Raw genomic sequence first — 5,488 nt, forward strand, 5'->3', positions numbered from 1 at the left:
AATAGTCAATATCCCCTGTTAGTCCCATTTGGTATGGATCTGACATACACAAGCAATATTCTAGAAGAGTTCATGTGAGTGATTCATAACCAATCTCCTTTGTAGACTGATTGCACTTCCCCAATATTCTACCAGTAAACCAAAGTCTACCACCTGTTTTACCTACAACTGAGCCTATGTCGTCATCTCATTACATATCCCTATGCAGTGTTACACCCAGGTATTTGTATGAGTTGGCTGATTCCTACAGCGGCTCCCTGACATATAGTCACACGATACTAAGTTTTTTCATTTTGTGAAGTGCACAATTTTACATTCCTAAACATTTAAAGCAAATTGCCAGTGTTTTCTCTAGTTTGACATCTTATTAAGATTTGACTGAATATTTAAGCAGCTTTTCTCAGACAGTACTTCATTACAGATAACTGCATCATCTGCAAATAGTCTGAGGCTACTGTTAATACCGTCTTCGAGGTCACTAATATACAGCATGAACAGCAAGGATCCTAACACACTTCCCAGGGGCACACATGAAGTTACTTCTACATCTGATGATGACTCTCCATCCAACATAACATGCCACACCCTCCCTACCAAGAAGCCCTGAATCCAGTCACAAATTTTGCTTGATACCCCTTATGATCATATGTTTGACAATAAGCATAGATGTGGTACTGAGTCAAATGCTTTTACGAATCAGGAAATACTGCATCTTCCTCACTGCCTTGATCAAAAGCTTTCTCATACGAGAAAAGAGAGAGTTGGGTTTCACACGGTTGATGTTTTTTGAACCTATGCTAGATGGCATTGAGATCATTCTGTTCAAGATAACTGATTATGTTTGAGCTCCGAATATGATCTAAGGTTCTACAACAAATCAGTGCCACAGATTCTGGGCGGTAGTTTTGTGGATCAGTTCTACCACCCTTGTTGTAGACAGGTGTGACCTGTGCTTTTTCCAGAATTGGGCACAGCTTTTTGTTTGAGGTATCTTTGATAGATTATAGTTAGAAGAGGGACTAACTCAGCTGCAAATTCAGTACAGAATCTGACAGGAATTCCATCTGGCCCAGAAGATTTGATCAGTTTTAACGATTTCAGCTGTTTCTCAACACTACTGACACTAAAGCTTAATTCATTTATATTTTCAGTAGCACGAGGATTAAACTGAGGCAATCCTTCTGAGTTTTCCTTTGTAAAGGAACATTTGAAAATGGAGTTAAGCATTTCAGTTTTGGTTTGCTACCCTCAATTTCAGTTTCTGTTTCATTCGCTAGGGACAGGGCACTAACTTTGGTGCCATTAACAGCCATTACAAACAACCAGAATATCTTTGTGTTTTGTCAAATATTGTTTGAGAATACTCTGCTACAATAGTCACTGAAAGCATCATGCATTGCTCTCTTGACAGCCTAACATGTTTCATTCAGCATCTCTGTCTATAACCCTAAGCTTTGTTTTACATCTTCTGTTTCTTTAGAAGTTTCTTTGCAGTGACTATATACCATGGAGGTCCCCTCTCATTATGAACTTTTATGCTTGTTGCAGCTACCAATGCAATTACAAGTTAGTAACTTGAATCAGAACATCATGACATATTACTCGCTTGCGACTGGAATTTCCTTCCTATTGATAGATGGCAGGTCAGCAGTAGATTGAAATAATGCACGGAATTTGAGATGTGCAATTGTTTATTACGAGCTCAGATATTTTTTCCCCTGTGGGGACAGATTGTTGTGTATGGACCAGCCTAACATGAGTGAACACAGCCAAGATAGGTTAACTTCTGATTATGTAAAATGATGGTACCACTGCCAAAGATAAAGTTTCAGGAATACCAGCCTGTCAGATTATGCAGCTGCTTCGTGGAGATCTACGTGTACAGTGATTTGGCCTCAGTAGCATCACGCCTGCGATAAATAAATTTCTAGTTGCCTTTGTTTTGATAGTACCCAACCTATAAGTAGTTGGTGTTTCACAAAAACAGGTATAATTTCAGGTATGTATTCCCTATGTGTAACAGAAAACATTCATTACAATGTCTGTCTGTAAATGCTTGATTTTTGAGTCATGTCTTTCAAAACAGTGATATTCACTGAAATGTTTTTCTTCCTGGAGCTATGTGCCTTTACAAAATGTCCTCTTCCTACTTGAATACAGGCCTCACATCAATGTCTTCAAAGCCTACGAACATGACCCCAAATTTCAAAAGTATTGTGTATTTCCTCGCCAACGGCCTTGCCGCAGTGGTAACACCGGTTCCCATCAGATCACCGAAGTTAAGTGTTGTCAGGCTGGGCTAGCAGTTGGATGGGTGACCATCCGGTGTGCTGAGTGCTTTTGGCAAGCAGGGTGCACTCAGCCCCTGTGAGGCAAATTGAGGAGCTACTTGATTGAGAAGTAGTGGCGCCGGTCTCGGAAACTGACATACGGCCAGTAGAGCGGTGTGCTGACCACATGCCCCTCCATATCCGCATCCAGTGGTGCCTGTGGGCTGAGGACGACGTGGCGGCTGGTCAGCCTTCATGGCCTGTATGGGAGGAGTTCAGTTGTGTATTTCCTCACATCCTGCCACAATTCAATTCCCAAGGGGTCCATATCAGGCACCAGAGATATATACAACAATATCAGTTAGGAAACATTTGATCCAAGTACCCATCAGCCGCATGTCTGAAATGAGCTGGAGTACCATTGTACAAGAAGTGAGCTTATTGACGAATTGTCTGTAGAGTGTCTTATAAAACATGAGGTAGGGTATTTTCCAGGAAGCTTGTGTACACCTGTCCCATAAATCTGTTTACAAGTTGGCTACTTGAGGTCCCACTAATCAATCACCACTAACCTCAAGTCAGACTGAAATCAACCAGTGGTCTGGTTCTTGATGTGTCAGATTTTGATAAATTCTTGTACATTTATACTAATAGTTCATGTTTGTATGAAAAATACCAAATTAATTTATTTTGCAACTTTCATTTTTGAGGTATTAATTTTTAAAATCTCCAAAAGTCATGCATTTTTTGTTGGTTTCTGAAACCTTAAAATCATCATATCTCAAGAACTACTTCACTTGCAGACTTCAAATTTCTACTCGCTTATTCAGATTCTTGTAAGCTTTAAAAGTATGTGCTACTTGAAGATGTTAATAACAATGCTGAACTTTCCCAAACCAATTTTCTTTTAATTTTTAAAATCTCAGGAAAGGGTGGGGCTAGTATAGACACTTTTTATATTTCATGTTTTATCTTAAAATTATGAGACGCAGGTTTTTGGTATTTAATATCTTTGGATTAACTACCTTCTACACTAAGAGAAGAATTAAAGCAGTTCTCTGTATCTTCAATGTTTTGACCATTCAATCCATTCAGGTGTAAATGTGATCACTGGCTGAAACTGCAAGGAGTAGAAGTGGACAGTAGGTTTATGATATAAATAATGCAAAATTTTCCAAAAAAGTTTTATTCCTTATTAAATGTCACAAGACATCAAAATTAACCCAAAGAAAACTTGTTTTTGTTTTTTAATAAGTACTGCACATTTCAACATTAGCATTAATCTGCAGCATCCTTCCTTGCCTTAATGTCTCAATTGTTTTTGCAGAAGGCAGATGACTAATAATATCAGACCTTTCCACTACTGACAATAGGGAATGCAAATACAGAGCCTGTTCTCTTTGCATTCCTAAATTGGCCATCATAATGTTCAGAAGTCTTTTTTGTGGAGAAACAAACCAAAACAAAATCATCAGACCTCACTGTCAACTTTTGTAAGGATTGGGCGTCTTCCATATCACAGCATTCCTTATCCTCAGATTTCAGTGCACTTGATAAAAGGGCTTCTGATTCACTATCTCTATCATCGCCGATCTTATTTTTTTGCAGAAATCTTTAATAACTTCTTGATAAAAAAAGGTCTTCCTTAAAGCTGGTCCCACTTGATCAACCACCCCTGCTTCTAATTTGTCTTTGACTAGAATACTAGCATAAACTGCAGGAAATGCCATAACCTATGCTGAGAGGCATGCTTTCATAACAGATATTGTACTCCACCTCAGTATGAGTGCAATGTGCTAAATAATGTACTTTAAAGAACATTACACTTGAATAAAACATGAGTGAGTTCTTAAATAATGATCAAGAAATGAGTATCTACATCTATACTCTGAAACCATCATGACATGCATGGCAGAGGGTACGTCCCACTGTACTAGTATCCATTCACGTATGGAGCACAGGAAGAATGATTGTTTGAATGCCTTTGCTGCATTCTGTGATTATTCTAATCTTATCCTCACAATCCCCTTGTCACTGATGCATAGTGTATTGCAGTATATTCCTGGAATTATCATTTAAAGCCGGTTCTTGAAACTTTATAGACTTTCTCAGGATAGTTGATGTCTGTCTTCAAGAATATTTCAGTTCAGTTCCTTAGGTATTTCCGTGACACTCTCCCATGGATTAAACAAACCTGTGACCATTCATGCTGCCATTCTCTGTACACATTCCATATCTCCTGTTAGTCCCATTTGGTATGGATCCCACACACTTGAGGAATATTCTAAAACAGGTCACATGAGGTCTTCTTTGTAGACTGATTGCATTTCCCCAGTATTCTACTAATAAATGGAAGACTGCCACCTGCTTTACCCACAACTGAACCTATGTGATCATTCCATTTCCTACCCCTACGAAGTGTTACACCCCGCTATTTGTATGAAATGGAAAATTTCAACAGTGACTCATTGATATTATAGTCACAGGATGCTACATTTTTGTTTTTGTTTTGGGAAGTTCACAGTTTTACATTTCTGAACATTTAAAGCAAGTTTCCGATCTATGCACCACTTCGAAAGCTTATCAATATATGACTGAATATTTAAGCAGTTACTTTCAGTAGTACTTCATTATAGACAACTGAATCATCTGCAAATGATCTGAGGGTACTATTAATACTGTATGCAAGGTCATTAATATAGAACATGAACAGCAAAGGTCCTAACACCCTTCCCTGTGGCACACCTGAAGTTACTTGTACATCTGACAATGATTCCCCAGCCACGGTAACATGCCACATCCTCCCCACCAAAAAGTCCTCAATCCAATCACAAATTTCATTTGATTCCACATATGATCCTACTTTGACGTGGTACTGAGTCAGATGCTTTTTGGAAATCAAAAAATACTGAAACTTCCAGACTGTCTTGATCCAAAGCTTTCAGTATGTCATGTGAGAAAAGTGCAAGTTGGGTTTCATATGACCAATGTTTTCAGAATGTTCACTGGCTGGCATTGAAGAGGTCGTTCTGTTCAAGATACATGATTATGTTTGAGCTCAGAATATGTTCTAAGATTCTACAACAAGTCAATGTCAAGGATACTGGACACTAGTTCTGTGGATCACTTTTACTAAACTTATTGTAGATGAGAGCGACCTGTGCTGTTTCCAAGAACTGGGCACAGTTTTTTGTTAGATGTATCCATGACTGACTATA

At 38.6% G+C, this 5,488-nt stretch overlaps 1 pseudogene; it reads left to right on the top strand.

The window, feature by feature from the left end:
• Nucleotides 1-2,228: 2,228 nt before the first annotated feature.
• Nucleotides 2,229-2,346, top strand: LOC124596987 (annotated as a pseudogene).
• The last annotated feature ends 3,142 nt before the right edge of the window (nucleotides 2,347-5,488 follow it).

Source organism: Schistocerca americana, chromosome 2, assembly GCF_021461395.2.
Source record: "Schistocerca americana isolate TAMUIC-IGC-003095 chromosome 2, iqSchAmer2.1, whole genome shotgun sequence".
Classification (NCBI taxonomy): Eukaryota; Metazoa; Arthropoda; class Insecta; order Orthoptera; family Acrididae; genus Schistocerca; species Schistocerca americana.